Source organism: Hemitrygon akajei, chromosome 30 (assembly GCF_048418815.1).
Source record: "Hemitrygon akajei chromosome 30, sHemAka1.3, whole genome shotgun sequence".
Lineage (NCBI taxonomy): Eukaryota > Metazoa > Chordata > Chondrichthyes > Myliobatiformes > Dasyatidae > Hemitrygon > Hemitrygon akajei.
This window is the reverse complement of record NC_133153.1, coordinates 38,399,742-38,418,142: the sequence shown is the minus strand read 5'-3', so window position 1 is coordinate 38,418,142 and position 18,401 is coordinate 38,399,742.

The window sequence follows — 18,401 nt, the reverse complement described above, 5'->3', positions numbered from 1 at the left end:
TTCCACATAAGCTGCACTGGCAATCAGGACTGAACATGATTTACTGAGGTCGTGTGAACTGATTGCCACATTACTGAGCTGGTAAATGGGTTTATTATTGTCACACGGACTGAGGTACAGCGAAAGTCTTTGATTTGCATGCCATCCAGACAGACCGTTTCATCACATCGGTACTGAGGAATGCTGAATAAAGTGTTGCAGTTACAGAGAAATTGCAGTGTAGGTGGTCCAAGTTTCTAAAGAGAGGTGGTTCTCATGAAATCTAAACTTGTTTGTTGGAGCAACATGTACCAACATGCTGGAGGAATTCAGCACCTATGGAGGAGAATAAACAGTCAGCATTTCAGGCCGAGACTGTGAACCTGGTCTGAACATTTCTCTCGCATCATCTCGGCCCCAAATGTCAACCGTTTATTCCCCTCCATAGATGCCGCCTGACTTGCTGGTCGAAGTTCAAATTCAAATTCCAAAGTACACTTATTATCAAAGAATGTATAAGTTATACAATCCTGAGATTTGTCTGCTTACAAGCAGCCACAAATCAAGAAGCCCGAAATAACCCAATTAAAAAAAAGACCAACAGAAAGAAAAGAGATTGCACATCATGCAAACAGTAGAAGCAAGCAACAGCATTCTGAACCAAATGGAGTCCATAGATCCGAATACCCAGAGCAGCCTGGAGTAGGCCCAAAGCCTCGGTCTCAGTTCAAAGTATTAGTGGGGCAAATCACCTCAAAGCCCGCAGACATGAAACACAGCAGCCGGAGCAGTCTCACAGCCTTAGTGCCGCAGAGAGAGGACTGAACATCGGGGGAGAGCAAGTGAAATTATCCCAACTCTCGCCTCCAGCCCCAACACCCTGCCTTTCCAGTCTATCTGGGCCGGCATCTAAGTAGTGCCTCGCATTAGGACCTGGGCCCCGGTGCAGTGAAATGCTCCGGGCCTAGATCTCATCACCCAGGCCAAAGCTGTTCTCGACCTCTCCAAATTGGTTCAGCGTCAGAGTGATCCAACCTGACATCTGGGTTAGGTGGACGGGCATGACACTCCTCTGCCTCGACTCCTCCTCTCCAACTTACGGCCAAAAGTCCCCGTAAAGGATTGCAAGAACTGTTGGGAGGATCATTGGATTCTCTCTTCCACCCATCTGAGACAGTTGCAAGGTCCTTAGCATTGTCAATGATCCCTCCTATCTGTCCAACAGTCTATTTGACCTCGTACCGTCAGGCAGGAGGTACCATAGCATTAGGACAAGAACTGTTAGGATGGGAAACAGCCTCCCCCCGCACCCCCGCCAGGCTGAACTGCCAGAGACTACCACTTGTCTCATCATATATGAAGTTCTGTACTGCTTACTTTATTACTTGTGTCAAAATGCTCCTCATCATTTGTTAACTTGTTTGTAGTAATATTACTGAACGTGTTTTGTGTGTGTGAGTTACGTGAACTGTGTGGTGCACTTTGGTCCAGGGGAAACGTTGTTTCATTTGGCAGTATACGTGTGTACGGTTGAATGGCAATAAACTGAACTTGAACTTGAAGGTTGAACGCTAGCAGGGAGTGACATCACCAGAGTAGAGAGGCACTGGATCAGCCAGGCTGGCAGCCTGGAATTTGGGAGGAGATTTATACAGTTGGAGAACAAAACTATTAACCCTGAGAAACGTTGAAAGTAATGTAATTGTGTGCTTTAACTGCCAGACTCCCAGACCTAACAAGCTGGTATGAAGCAGGAAGTGATTGTAGCAAAAAGATCAAAACCTCCGATTTACCATATGTAATGAAAAGGAAGTCTTTGTTTTAAAGTGTGCAATAGTGTACATTCCAATAAGTGTTTTCATTTCTTTCTCTAAATGCAATCCACATCTGCCCAGGACCTCCTCTGCTGCTACAATGGGACCTTTCTCAGTCTGGCCATTCAATTTGTGGGGGAACAAGATGAGAGGCTGGCTGTGGCTCCCAAAAGAGAACAGAAAGCCTTACAAAAACAGGATGTGAACTGTGCTCTTTGGTCAGACACCATGTCCTAAGGGGAGCCATGCAGCTCGAATGCATGCAGAACCATGAGGGTGTCAGTCTCAGGAGTTGAGGGAGAGCGATAGAGTGGGCCGCTACCACAAGAATGGTACAGTAGTGTTCCCAGAGGCAGACCAGTGACGAAATCCACTAAAAGGTGGACACAGGGGTGGTGAGGCATGGGCAGTGGGCAGAGCAGACCAGCAGGGCACGGACGTGATGCCTTGGTCTGGGCATAAGTGGGACAGGTGAAGTTGGAGTCATGGACACATTGGGACATAGATGGCCAGCAAAAGCATCTCTAAAAGTTCCAGGGTCCATTAAATCCCTGGGAGGCCAACCTGACAGGAAGAGTGACCCCACCGGGGCACACAGTGGCAGGGACAAACAGCCAGTTGAGAGGTCCCCCACCTGGGCCTGGATCCAACTGTTGGTCAGCCTCTGTTTCTCTGTTCCCCAGATCACTGGAGCAGCTATGCGTGTATGAGGAAGGATGGACTCTGGAATGACGTTGTCCTCAGAGATGTCAAACTGGTGGAACGGAGCATCAGCTTTGGCATTCTTGCTACCAGGACGGTAGGTGAGGGTGAAATTAAACTGGGTGAAGAAGAGAGCCCAACGGACTTGAAGCGAGTTGAGCGCCTTGGCGACACAAACGTAGGAGAGATTTTTGTGATCTATCCGTTACAAAAAGCGGTGCCCTGCTCTCTCCAAGCAATGACACCATACCTTCAGGGCCTCCTTTTTAGCCAGAAGTTCTTGGTTTCAGACATCATAGTTCCACTCTGCAGGAGTCAAGTGACAGGAATGAAACACACATGGATGCTACTGATTATCTACAGAATAGCCTCTAGGTTCAGGGGACTAGATTTAGGACAGAGATGAGGAGGAACTGCTTTGCCCAGAGGGTGGTGAATCTGTGGAATTCTCTGCCCAATGAAGCAGTGGAGGCTACCTCAGTAAATGTATTTAGCACAAGGTTGGATAGATTTTGCATGGTAGGGAAATTAAGTGTTATGGGGAAAAGGCAGGTGGGTGGAGGTGAGCCCATGGTCAGATCAGCTATGATCTTATTTAATGGTGGAGCAGGCTCGACAGGCCAGGTGAACTACTCCTGCTCCTATTTCTTATGTTCTTCTGTAAGAGAGTGCAGCTCCAGTGCCGACATCAGATGCAACAACCTCGATGATGAATGGATGGGATGGGACTGGATGTTGCAGTAGTGAAAGATCGCTACAGCTCTGAGAATGCTTGGACTGCTTCTCTTATCCATCGGAAACCTGCAGAGGTCTTCCTGGTGAGTGTATTGATGGGTGTCACGATGAAGCTAAAGTTTCTGATGAAGAGGCGATAAAGGCTTATAAACCACACAAAACGCCTCACCTGTTTGACTGCAGGTGATTTGGACCAGTCTGTGACTGTCCGCATTTTACAGGGGTCCATTTCAAACCCTGGAAGGGGTGAGGATATAGCCCAAGAATGACATCTGTTCTTTGTGCAACTCACATCTGTGGCTTGGCATGAAAAGTTGTACACGAGGAGTCATCTGAGAACCCTCCAGGCAAGCTGGACATGTTCCTGGCAAGAGTAGGAATAGATAAAAATGGTGACCAAGTACATGAAAACAAACTGATTCAGCATGTCCCAGAGCACATCGCTGATCAGGGCCTGATAAAACAGCAGAGGCATTGCCACACAAAAAGACATCACAAGGTACTCATAGTGGCCAGTTGGAGTGTTGAATGTTGCCTTCCACTTGTCCCCTTCTCATATGGTTGTAAGCATTGGTTGCTCCTTGGAGATGTTCAAACGCAGAGGCAAGCGAGGAAGAGGGTAGCAATTCCTCATTGTGATGTTGTTGAGGACCTGATAATCAATGCAGGGATGGAGCTTGCCATCCTTCTTGCTCACAAACATGAAGACTGCCCCTGCTGGTGAGCTAGACGGACAGGGAAATGCTAAAGCTAATGCCCCTTTGATGTACTCTTCCATAGCCACCACTTTGGGACAGGAGAGGGAAATGAGCCACCCTCGAGGAGGACTAGAACTAGGTAAGAAATCAATGGCACAGGCATATAGAAACATAGAAAATAGGTGCAGGAGTAGGCCATTCTGCCCTTCGAGCCTGCACCGCCATTCAGTATGATCATGGCTGATCATCCAACTCAGAACCCTGTACCTGCTTTCTCTCCATACCCCCGACCCCTTTAGCCACAAGGACCATATCTAACTTCCTCTTAAATATAGCCAATGAACCGGCCTCAACTGTTTCCTGTAGCAGAGAATTCCACAGATTCACCACTCTCTGTGTGAAGAAGTTTTTCCTCATCTCGGTCCTAAAAGGCTTCCCCTTTATCCTTAAACTGTGACCTCTCGTTCTGGACTTCCCCAACATCGGAAACAATCTTCCTGCATCTAGCCTGTCCAATCCCTTTAGAATTTTATACGTTTCAATAAGATCTCCCCTCAATCTTCTAAATTCCAGTGAGTATAAGCCTAGTTGATCCAGTCTTTCTTCATATGAAAGTCCTGCCATCCTAGGAATCAATCTTGTGAACTTTCTCTGTACTCCCTCTATGGCAAGAATGTCTTTCCTCAGATTAGGGGAAAGGCTAATATGGCTGCTATGAAGGCAGGGAGGGAGGGAGCTGGCCCCTTTCTTCCTGAGATGTCAAGAAGGTCAGTATATTCAGCTGGTACATCTGACAGGTCCACACAAGCAGGTGGCTCCAGAAGGGGTGCACTGACAGAGACCTGAGCTGGGCCCAGACATGCTCCCCACTCCCAGAGTGCCTTTAGGAACCAATTGACCTGTGGATTGTTTCAAGAAATCCAAGAAAGACCAAGCACCAGTGAATCAACAAGATAGAAGGAGAGCTCTTCCCTATGATTGCTCTCTGGCATAAGTTAAAGGGGTAATGTGGAAAAGCGGGTCTTGGCAGTGCCCAGAGGCTGACCATCCAGAGATCTGATATCAATTGTAAAGCGGAATTCCCCGCCTTTGAGCCTAAGAGATCTCCATGAGGTTCCTGGCTATCCTGGAGGCAATAAATGCCAGAAGATCACGGATCTGGGACCACAACGACAGGGAAGCTGGAAGCTTAACGCTATTAGGGGAAGATGCCTGCAGGGAGATTCAACCCATCCAAATTTCCTTCTTACTAACAGATATCCTCTTTCACTGGGCACTTCAGAATTAGGTGCCCACCACCCACCTGCATGGGCTCCTCCGTGGACTGTGTACTGCATGATAAGGAAGGAGGTAAAGATAGGCACTGATCAGATGAGGAGGAGGCTGTTCAGAGTTGCTGAACTTATCAATTTGATGGTTGAGGGGTAATAACTGTTCCTGAACCTGGTGGCCTGGTATATCAAAATATTAATAGTAAAAATGAAATATCAAAATATAAATATTAATAAGATTATCTCAACATATGAATATTAATAAGAGAAAGAGGTGATGCTGAAAGGTAAGAAACAGAGAGAAAATGAAACAGACTATAGAGAGGGAAAGTATGATTCACAGTGAGATTGTCCCACAGGAGACTTTCTGGTAATTATTTAAAGGCTTGTGGCTTTAACAGTATGTAAGGCAAAACCTCCTCATTGCCACAATACAACAAACTGGATATTCCACCAAATTTCTCCTCTGCGTTAGCCGGTAACTCAGGCTGTGTTCTTTATCCGCGTGGAGTGTGGTGTGTTGGCCTTCGTTAGTCGGGGGATTGGGTTCAAAAGCTGCGGGGTGTTGTTGCAGCGCTATAAACCTCTGGTTAGACCACACTCGGAATATTGTGTTCCGTTCTGGTCGACTCATTACAGGAAAGATGTAGGAGCTTTAGAGAGGATGCAAAGGAGATTTACCGAGGTTCTGTCTGAATGAGAGAGCATGTCTTATCAGGATAGGTTGAGTGAGCAAGGGCTTTTTTCTTTGGAGCAACAGAGGTTGAGAGGTGACTTGCTAGAGGTGTATAAGATGAATAGAGGCATAGACAAAGTGGACAGCCAGACACCCTTCGCTCAAGGTGGAAATTACTACATGAAGGGGCTTAATTTTAAGGTGATTGAAGGAAAGTATTATGGGGGGGGGGTCAGAGGTAAATTTTTTACACCGAGTGTGGTGGGTGTGTGAAATGCACTGCCAGGGGTGGTGGTACATTATAGAGACATTTAAGAGACTGTTAGAAAGGCATATGGATGATAGAAAAATGAAGGGCTATGTGGGAGGGAAGGGGTTATATTGATCTTAGAATAGGTTAAAAGGTTGGCACGAGGGGCTGGTATTGTGCTGTAATGTTCTAAGTTGAATGAAGCTGAGTAAGAGTGAGAGCAAGGTGAATCAGCAGGCCGCCCCCATCCACTGTCCTCACTCATGTCGTCAGCGCAGATGTGGGGCCAGAACAGTGATCACTGAACAGAGGCCATTCAACCACTCGACACTTTCTCACATTGACTGAGGTCATGGCTGATGTGTGATGTTTACCCCACACCACCTAATGATTTAGATTAACCAAAAGTATCATTATCAAGTTTCTTTAAATCAACAATTGCATCGGAATCAGTTGCTGTTGTGGAAGGATTCCTTCCAAAATTTGACTTTCTAAACATCCTCTGTGTGACATTGCATTTCCTAATCTTCCTACTGAAACCTCTCTCATTCATAGTCTCCGCCGACTTTTTTCCAGACTCCCAAACCAGCAGAAATAATTTCTCCCTATCGGTCAAATTAATCCCTTTTCATATTGTACAAAATTCAGTCCAGTCATACCTTAAGGGTCAGATCAGCAGGAAAGGTCATTGGCTGTATCTATCATCTCGTGTAGGTGTCCAGGACAAGGAAACAAACAGGAAAAACATTGCAGACACTACCCACCCTGCAAACTGCCTTTTCCAAAAGATCTCTTCTGGAAAGTTCTATAGGGCTATTAAAGCAAACACTTCACACCAAGTTTCTTCCCCCTAGGCAGTTAATCTGATCAACCATTCCAGTTATCTCCACCCCCTCTATCTAATACCCCTGACAATATACTGTAAACACTTTAAACCACCATTTATAACGCTGTTTACATTGCAAATACATGCTGGTATTTATGTGTTTATACATATTATATTCCATATCTGTACTTTAACCTTAAACTTTATTTATATATATAACTTCTTTATTCTTATAATTGTCGAATATTGTTGTTTTTTGTCGCATGTGGTGCCCTGACCAACACACCACAGCAAATTCCTAAGACATGGAAATGTTTGTTTGTAGGTTTCTATTCTTAGAAACTTGGTTCTCAGCGGAAGACTGTATTAGCAAGTATATTCTTCTGGACACAATTTACAAACAAATGCATCTGCGAGATCGGGTCCACGGACACCCAAGGAACCAACTCTCACAATGATGGTTAACCAGGGATATGGGCCAGCGGAGATTGCTTAGTTACCCAGTTGGCCGGGACCCAGCGGAAACAAGCGGTAAGCAGGATAACTAGTCAATCAGAATGAGTCGGATTAATATAAACGCAAGCACTTGGCAACATAAACATTCAGATGTGTACTGATGATGTCAAGTCAAGTCAAGTCACTTTTTATTGTCACTTCGACCAGTCCGTTCTGCTTTCAGCCTGTTTGGGTTATTGCTGAAGATAAGGGAAGATGAGGAGTGTGTGCCATCAAATTAGGATGCCAGAACTGAGGGGGGAGGTCTTTTTGGTGAGGGGCACTAAGGTTGGTCTTGGAGTTTTTGTTCAGTGGTAGATGAAGAGAGAAGACACAGCAGAGAACCGGTCGTAGAATTTGACCTGATAGGAAGCCCATTTGTTCGAGATGGACGGCAAGCGAAGTTTGGAAGGTGGTGTGAGCTTTCGTGCAGACCGAGAGCCCAGCGTGTGAGTGACAGGGAAGTTCAAGGTGATCTCCAACTTGTGTACGTTTGACTGTTTATTTAAAATGGGCCCTTTTGTTTTGCTTTTCTTTACTAACCCTTAAGATTCATAAATATAATTCCTTAAATCATATGCAGTGTACTCTGTGTTATTTCATGGCTGTAATTTGCAACAGAGCAGCAAATGACACAGCATCCACTCAAACCAGGGTTTGGGGTGGGAGAGCCGTCGCAATCTCACAAGTTTGGCAGGATTGGAGAGTGTCTTCCCTCGACTTACGCAACCGAGGAAACCAGGGGGTTTCACTTTACTCCGCATTCAGTTATAGTTTTACCTTGTACAGCCTTACTGCATTGTAGTGAGGAAATTATCTTTATGAATGGAATAAAAGCAAAGCTTTTCACTATACCTCAGAACGCTCTGAACTCCAGTGCCACGGTAGTGTAGCGGTTAGCGTGACACTATTACAGCATGGGGCTTCGGAGCTCGGAGTTCAATTCCAGCACCCTCTGTAAGGTTCTTTGTGTGTCCTCTCCATGGAATATGTGAACTTCCCCGGGTTCTCCACTTTCCTCCCACAATCCAAAGATGAACCGGGTAGGTTAATTGGTCATTGTAAATTGTCCTGTGATTACGCTAGGGTTAAATTGGGGCTGTTGGGAGTTTCTGGGTGGAGTGGTTTGAAGGGCTGGAGAGAGAAAATCTGTGCAGTATCTCTAAATAAATAAATCCAACAGTAATAAAAGTTTACCAGTTTACCAATTTATAAATTTGTGGATCAGAGATCAGAGCAAGATCTCATTCGAAGGGAACTGGGAGAAGCTGAACACACACTTTCTTGGAATGACACATGAAACAGTAGGGTGACATTGAGTTGCCTTCAGAAGTGCTGGATGTGGGTTGAATTGCAACATTTAAGAGACGTTTGGATAAGTACGTGGATGGGAGTGGGATGGTCCCAGTGTCGATCAATGGAGTGGCCAGAATAACATTTCATCACAGACTCCGTGGGCCACATGGTAACATAGTGGTTAGCACAATGCTTCACAGTACCAGTGACCCAGGTTCAATTCCCACCACAGCCTGTAAGGAGTTTGTACGTTCTCCCCGTGACCGCATGGGTTTCCTCCGGGTGCTCCAGTTTCCTCCCACAGTCCAAAGACTGTGGTTGATAGTCCAAAGGTTGATAGGTTAATTGGACATTGTTAATTGTCCCATGTTTAGGTTAGGATTAAATCGGGGCTCGAAGGACTGAAAGGGCCTATTTTCCACTGTATCTCAATAAACAAATAAAATAAATCTCTTTTCATGTTGTGGTGCTGTATTTTCAATGACAATTTAAAGATTCAGCACAGACTAGATGGGCCAAAGGGCCAGTTTCTGTGCTGTACTTTTCCATGATTATGACTGTAAAATCTTAGATTATTATAAATATGTAATAATCAAATATATAATATACAATTGATTGTGTGCATTTAAATTTACCTATTTGAATAGCCATAATCAAAAAATTAAAGTTAACTTAGATGCAATAGGCACTTTCAAAAGTATCACCAAATTGTCAAAAATCACTCAATGAGGAAGTAGCACCAAAAAAATGGAGAAGTAGCATTTTAATTTCTTTGGCAGGTTTCCCGTCTTGAACTTCTGAAATGTCTTCCAGTCAGGGGCGAGAAATAAACGTCTGTGTATTAAGGAAAAAAGGGCGGATGTGGTAGGAGAATTTACTGGAATTTTGGGACTGGTTGGTTGGTGGATAGAAGCAGAGCTGCTGAAATAAACAACTCAAGTACTGAGGAGAGGGAGACAACAATAAGTTCCTTTCTACCACCAGCTCACAGAAGAATAAACCCTAGAGGTTTGTGCTGTTCTACCAATGACTAAAACCCAGTTCAGAAGTATTGCCCACATTAAAAGTAGGTGACATTTAACCAGAGAGAGACAGTTAGAATGATCAAGGTACAAAGAACTTGAAAGAGCTGCTTTGAAAATTCCACCGCCACAGTAAACTTGCTTTTATCTGAGATGAAACTGCTATTGGTAATATTGGATTCAGCAAATGAAAAATAGTAAGGGGTAGGATTTTCTTTTCCTGAAGTTTCAAATCATTTTCAGCTCTGGAAAGTTATGCCTCCTTTGTGCCTGTCTATGTGAGTGTGCTTTTGTGCACATCTGTGTATTTCTACATGTTTATTTATTCATCTGTATATGTGTGTTTGCCTGTGTGTTTGTTTACCAGTATGTGTGTATGTAGGAATGTATATCTGTCTATGTCCTGCATTTAATCTCTCTCTCTCTCTGAAAGTTTGTATGAGGATTTTGGTATCTTTGTATATCAAAGTCTTTCTCGGGGTTCTGTATTTCTTTGGGTGTGTGTATGCCTTTGTGTGCATGTTTCCCTGGATTTGTGTCTGTGTGTAACTGTGTATGTGTGCCTGTTGTGTGTGTATGTGCACGTGTGTATGTGTGTGTGTGTGTGTGTTTATGTTGTGTGTGTGTGTGTGTGTGTGTGTGTGTGTGTGTGTGTGTGTGTGTGTGTGTGTGTGTGTATCCGTGTGTCCATGTGTATGTGTGTGCATGTGTATGTTTGTCTGTGTGTGCGTGTGTTCATGTGTGTGTGTGTGTGTGTGTGTGTGTGTGTGTATGTGTGTGTATGTGAGAGAGAGAGAGAGAGAGTTCATTTTCCACTGTTTATTTAACTAGCACACAGGAAGCCCGTTTTAGAGAATTTATACCTTGTTTTCCTTTTCCATGTCCATCTAGTTTAAATGTGTGTTTTCCTGTGCTAGGCTGATCCACCACAGCAGACCTATCTAGACGGAAATTCTACTCCATCCCAACTTAAAACAGATTCTTCAGAGTCTCTACTGAAGGTGACAGCACCCTTACACTGAGGAAGAAAACAAACTGAAATTATTTCATATTCCTTCATGAAAACTGCTCCCCATAAAGTGCTTAGGGAGAGTCTTTCAAAACTGCCGCAATAATCCTATCACCTTAAAAGGAAGTGTGTGTGTGTGTGTGTGTGTGTGTGTGTGTGTGTGTGTGTGTGTGTGTGTGTGTGTGTGTGTGTGTGTGTCACACACTCGGGGGGGGGGTGTATGTGTGTGCAGGTATGTGAGTGACACCTGCTTACCTTATTGACTTAAGAGGGATTGTACATTCATGGTCAGTTCATTAAGCATCTTCTATACTTATTAAAGTGGACATTGAGGGTTCATTCATTGTCTTCTGCTGCTGTAACCCATCCACTTCAAGGTTCAATGTGTTATACATTCAGAGATGCTCTTGTGCACACCACCGTTGTAATACGTGGTTATTTGAGTTACTGTCGCCTTCCTGTCAGCTTGAACCAGTCTGACCATTCTCCTCCGACCTCTCTCATTAATGAGGCAGTTTCGCCCACAGAATTGCCACTCTCTGGACATTTTTTTTCATTTTTTGCACCATTCTCAGTAAACTTCTAGAAACAGTTGTGCGTGAAAATCCCAGGAGATCAGCAGTTTCTGAGCTTTTCAAGCCACCCTGTCTGGCAGCAACAATCATTCCACGGTGAAGACAGAAAGCAAAATACCCTTTTAAAGATGTCTGGATGTGCACTTAGAGTGTTTTAGCTGGAAGGACTGCAGAGTGAGAACTCCTAGCTGGATTTGCCCAAATGGCTTCTCTTTGCCTGTCACAGGCACAATGGGCCAAGTGGCCTCCTTTTCATGCTATACTTTTGTATGGTTCTAATATAAATCTCACCACCATGAAGGGTTGTTGAAACAAACAGCACACAGATGGTATACAAAATTACGAGGGGTATAGATAGGATAAATGCAAGTAGGCTTTTTCCTCTGATGTTGTGTGGAACTAAAAGCAGAGGCCTTGGGTTAAGGGTGAAAGGTGAAATGTTTAAGGGGAACATGAGCGGAAATGTCTTCACTCAGAGGGTCATGAGAGTGTGGAATGAGCTGCCAGCACAAGTATTCAAGTACACAAATACTTCTATTATCAAAGAAAGTATAAATTACACCACCTTGAGATTTGCATGCTCCCCAGGTAGCCACAAAGCAAGAAACACAGAAGAGTTCAATTTAAAGAAAAAAAAGAATAAAAGTTAAAAGACTAACACTTGATGTGCAAGAGAAAAAAAACAAGTTATACAAAAAATTGAAGTGAAAAACAGCATTCCGAACCAGAAAGGAAGTGGTGCATGTGAGCTCGATTTCAACTTTTAAGAGAAGTTTGGATAGGGGCATGGATGGTAGGGGTATGGAGAGCTATGGTTCTGGTGCAGGTCGATGGGAGCAGGCAGTTTAAATGGTGCAGCATTGACAAGATGGGCCAAAGGGCCTGTTTCTGTGCTGTACTTCTCTATGTCTCTATGGCTTTCAGTAAAAGAGGGAGGACTAAAGACTATGGTGACGAGGGTTTAAAGAAGGCTCATGAAGAATATAAATTCTTGATACATTGTGTGGCCATGTTCTACCTTACCCGTAGGTGAAGAAGTGCTTCTTCCATTTTGTTCTAATTAACAGCCTTCCTACATTCCTTGTCTCCGCTCAACATCACGGAAAGATGGGGAAGGAGCTGGAAAGGAGAAAGAAAAGCTACACGTATTCTATGACATGTGGATCCATGGCCACCTCTCGTGCCAAGAGGTGGGCTACCCTCCGAGTGGAGGAGCAAACCTTATATTCCATTTGGGTAATCTCCAACCTGATGGCATGAATATCAATTTCTTCTTCCTGTTAAAAATTCTCCCCTTCCCCTATCCCCACTGACTTTTTTACCTCTTCTCACCTGCCTGTCTCATCCCTCTGGGTCCACTCCTCATTCCCTTTCCCCTATGGTCCATTCTCCTCTCCTATCAGATTCCTTCCTCTCCAGCCCTTGACCTATCCCACCCTCCTGACTTCACCTATCACCTTCTAGCTGTCCTCCTCCCCCCCCCACCACCTTTTTATTCTAGCATCTTCCCCCATCCTTTCCAGTCCTGAAGAAGGGCCTCGGCCCAAAACGTCAACTGAAATTCCTTTCTATAGATACTGCCTCACCTGCTGAGTTCCTGTTGCAATTTGTGTGTGTTGCTTCAATGTATCTCAATGCTTTGACTGTAATTACTGCAATCTCAATGATCTGGGATTTAAACGTGCCTGGACTCAGTTGGAATGTGTGAGCGTGCTTGCCTTGGCTTGGCTCAGCACAGCCATCAACCACGTTATTGAATAGGCAGATGTCTATTTTTCTGTTTTAAAACATCTTGCAAAATATATTGCGTTGATTCGCCAAGAAGCAAGCGACCAGAAGCAAATCTTTTTGCCTAGTGGCAGGCCAATGAATTTTGCAATTTGAACTCCACCCCCAAAGTGTAGAATGAAAGGCAGAACTGAAATATTACAACCCACCGGTCCCTTGATGATCCCTGGCTGGAGCTCTGGAAACAAATGGTAACCACGTTTTCTGTCATCTGTTCTCTACACTGCCCAGAGCATGGTCAGATCCAAAAAATGTTAGACAGGTGCAGACAGGCATGAATTTAATCCATGATCTTGAAGTCTATCACCCTGAGGTACTTTATTGCATGTAATGTACAATGGTTTCTTCTGAGTTCTATAATGCAGCCATAACCCATTAATTCCTTCTTAAACACTCATTGCCGGAAAGGAACTGAAGTGATCCCAAGGTAGAAAAGGTGGGAAATCTTCCAATAGTGGTGACGTCATTCCCGGAGGCTTTAGAAGTAAGGAATGATTTTAGTTATAAAACACTTTTTTCGCCTCAGGATGTCCTAGAGTAGCTCAGAGAAAGAGGCACTCCTGATGCAGGGTCTCGACCAAAATGTCAGCCACCCCTCTGTCTCCACAGAGATGCCCTGATCTTGTGAGCTCCTCTAACCAATTATTTGTTGCTCCAGGTTCCATCATCTGCATCTCTCGTGTCTCCAGAGGTCCACCATGCCCATTGAATAGAAAATACTACAAAAGATGCTGGATACCACCCAGTCCATCACAGGCAAAGCCCTCACCACTATTTGAGGACATCTACAAGGAACGCTGCCACAAGGTATCAGCATCCATCATCAAGGACCCCCACCATCCAGGCCATGTTCATTTCTCACTGCTGCCATCAGGAAGGAGGCACAGAAGCCTTACGTCCCACACCACCAGGTTCAGGAACAGTTATTACCCTTCACCCATCAGGCTCCTGAACCAGCGTGGATAACTTCACTCACTCCGTCACTGAACTGATTCCACAAACTACAAACTCACTTTCAAGGACTCTACAACTCATGTTATCAGAATTATTTATTTACTCTTATTTATTATTATTATTTGAATTTGCACAACTTATCTTCTTCTGCACATTGGTTGATTGCCAGTCTTTGTGTGTAGTTGTTTCTATTGCATTTCTTTGTTCTACTGTGAATGCCGGCAAGAAAATGAATTTCATGGTCGTATTTGGTGACATGTAAATACATCGATGATAAATTTACTTTGAATTATGAACAACAGAGATATTGTTTCTGTAGGAAAAGTAGCATCCAGTTTGTGCACAGCAAGCTCCCACAAAACAACAATATAACGATGACCAAATAGTAGCGATGCTACCCACAGGTTTCAAAGCTACATTTAATGTCAGAGAAAAGCATGCAATATACATCTTGAAATTCGTTTTCTTCACAGGCATCTACAAAAACAGACGCGTGCCTCAAAGAATGAATGACAGTTAAATGTTAGAACCCCAAAGCCCCCCCAACTTCCCCTCCCAGGCACAAGCAGCAGCAAAGCAACAAGACCCCCCTCCCCTACCCCACCAGCAAGCATCTGAGGATTAATATCGAGCCAGAACACACAGCAGTGGAAAGGATGAGCAGCGTCAAGTTCCTGGGCGTGAATATCTCGGAGGATCTATCCTGGCCCAACATATTGACAAGATCATGGGCTATACTTGATTAGGAGCTTGAAGAGATTTGGTATGTCACTGATGTACTGTGGAGAGTATTCTGACTGATTATATCACCGTCTGGTATGGAGGGGCCAACGCACAGGATCAGAAAAAGCCGCAGAGGGTTGCAAACTCAGCCAGCTCCATCATGGGCACGAGCCTCCCCGGCATCGAAGACATCTTCAAACGGTGATGCCTCAAGAAGGAATTTGCCGTGGTGCGTTAATGCAGCATGCAAATAAAAACAACATTCAACAATTCATCAATGAGTTCTGAAGAAGGTCTCGACCCAAAATGTTGACTGTTCATTCATTACCATAGATGCTGCCTGACCTGCTGAGCTCTTCCAGCATTTTGTGTGTGGTTGCTCTGGATTTCCAGCATCTGCTGAATCTCTTTGTTTAACATTCAACAATTATTAAGAATAAAGGACTTTATAAAAATAATTCAGATGTGAAAGTGTGGATATGGAATAAAATGTGTATAAATACATAAATACCAGCATGTATTTACAATTTAAACAGCATTATAAAAAAGTTCAAAGAGTTTACAATGCAGTCCTGTGACTGAGGCAATCGTTAGCGGGAGCAGGGGTGTGGGTGGGACTAACTAGAATGGCTATTCAGATTGACTACCTGGCAAAAGAAACTTTTAAGAAGGCATGAAGTTTTTGTTTTACTATTCCTGTATCACTTTCCAAAAGAGAACTTTTGGAAAAGGCAGTTTGGGCTGTGTCTGCAATGGTTTTCCCTGCCCACGCCTTCGTTCTGGACACGCCCAAGTCCTGCAGTGATAGTAGACTGCAGCCAGTCACAAGTGAGGAACTTGAGCATCCAACTGCACAAGGAGGTATTGGCCTCAGTAACTCCTCGTGCAGCTGGATCCTTGGTGTTATCATTTCAGAGGATCTGTCCTGGACCCAGCACGTAACCACCATTATGAAGACAGCACGGCAGTGTCTCTCCTTCCTTGGTGCTGTGGGGGTAATGTTCTATATTCCCCTTTTGTACGATCTGTCCCCTTCAGAACATCGGATGGTTGTCAGACTTTGTCCTAGGTCTGTTTTTTTTTGTGGGTTCTATTGTATTGCTTTGTTTTCCTGTGGGTTCCTGCAAAAAAATGAATCTCAGAGTATACGTACTTAGATAATAAATTTAATTTGAACTTTGAACTTTTTTCTCTTTTAAGTTCTGTGTTCTACAGTATGTAAACTCTGGCTTTGCTAGTGGCGCTCTGGTTTTGAAAATGAATATTAAAAAATCCTGAGGCAGTTACTCTAGGCTGAGCTATGGTGAAGCATTTTGTTAATGTGGATTCAGCAAATTACACCCAATCACTGACATTGTAATGTAACATCGTGTGTTAGGATTGTGTGACTCAGCCTGAAAAATATATGAAAATGTCATTCAAGGCTTTCTACACTCACCATCTCCAGAAAGGAGTCATTACAACATCTTGTACACCAGCCAACTCCTCCACCCACACATACCAGTCACCCCTTATCTCCCACTGCCACTTTGGTGTCCCACAAATGCCAAGAGATACAAGAAGAGATAAAGATGCCTTGGTAGATCAAATTACCAACATCTCAGAACTTTTAATGTTGCAGCAAGAAAAACTACTGGAAAAAATCGTTGCACTCCATCAAGGGCACTATGGAAGAATGCCTCTCGAGTCTAGTCTGCCATTCAATAAGATCAGGGTTGAAGTGATCTTGGCCTTGGATCCATTTTCCTGCCTCTTTCTGTAATCCTGGAATTAGTTTGCAGAGGGTTGTAAACTCAGCCAGCTCCATCATGGACACTAACCTCCCCAGCATCAAGGACATCTTCGAAAGGTGAGGCCTCAAAAAGGTGGCATCCATCATTAAGGACCCCCATCATCTAGGACATGCCCTCTTCTCAACAGTACGATCACAGGGTACCCACTCAATGTTGTAGGAACGGCTTCTTCCTCTTCGCTGTCAGATTTCTGAATGGACAACATGAACACTGACTCATTATTTTTCCTCTTGCTTCAGTTAATTTTGTATATGTATTTCTTATTATAATTTATAGTACTTTTTATGTATTGCACTGTACTGATGCCGCAAAACAACTAATTTCATGACATATGTCAGTGATAATAAATCTAATTCTGATTCACTCATTGCCACAGAAGCTTAGTAATTACTTCTTTAACTGTAACCGGCATCAGATCTCTGAACGTTCCATGAACCCGTAAATACTGCATCACCATTTCACTCCCTTTTGGCACTGCTTGTTTGCTTTAAGTATTCCTCATTGTAATTTATGGATTTTTTAATGTATTGCTCTGTACTGCTGCCACAAAACACCAAATTTCATGACTTATATCAGTGATAATAAACCTGATTCTGATTCTGATTCTGAAGCTTTTCAAGTCAGCTTGAAGTTGTGATAATGATAAAAAGGAGTCTTTTTCCTTATAAAATGGAATCTTTTACCTGTAATGCTTCTGTCTCTGTGTATGTAAAATCACAATACCTAAATTCATAGATCAACTTTATTCCCCATATATGTTTACACTCAGTAGCCACTTTGTTAGGGACTTCCCGCACCCAATAAAGTGCCAATGACTGTATGTCTGTGGTCTTCTGCTGCTGTAGCCCATTCATTTCAAGCTACATTGCGTTGTGTGTTCAAAGATGCTCGCCCGAGCAACAGTGTTGTAACCCATGGTTATCTGAGTTACTGTCGCCTTCCTGTCAGCTTGAACCAGTCTGGACATTCTCCCCTGACCTCTCTCATTAACAAGGTGTTTTTGCCCACAAAACTGCCACTCACTTTCTTTTGTTCCTCACACCATTCTCTGTAAACTCTAGAGACTGTTGTGCATGAAAAATTCTAGGAGGTCAGCTGCTTCTGAGATAGGCAAACCAGCCCATCTGGCACCAAGAATCATTCCACAGTGAAGATCACTTTTCTCCCCTTTTTGATGTTTGGTCTGAAGAACAACTGAACCTCTTGACCATGTCTGCATGCTTTTATGCATTGAGTTACCACCACATGATTGGCTGATTATATACTTGCATTAACGAGCAAGTGTACAGGTGTACCTAATTCCTAATAACATATTAGGAATTTGCTGTGGTGTGTTGTTGCAAAATGCAACAAAAAAAACAATATACAACAATTATAAAGACTTAAAACATATAAAAATAAAGTTTGGTATTAAAGTGTGAACATAGAAGAGAAAGTGCAGAAATATCATCAAGTATTTAGTGTGTAAACAGCATTATAAAAAGTGCTGGGTGGGTGGTGTCAACAATGTAGCACTACATCTAATATCCAAGATGTCAGATGATCTTCCAATGTTAATATCCAAACGAAGACAACACCCAATGCCAATGATATCCAAGATTTAAAACTGAAGATGAAAGGTCAGTTTACATTGTTGTTTATTTGAAGAGTCCATACTGGAGCACTATGGGAGGATGTGACATTTGCGAAGTCGGAAGCCATCCCTTCTCTTACTCATTTGTATTTTTGAAGCTTTAACGGCCACACAAAGATCATTTAATCTGATGCACCTTTGTCAGCAAAGGCTCTAGCAAAC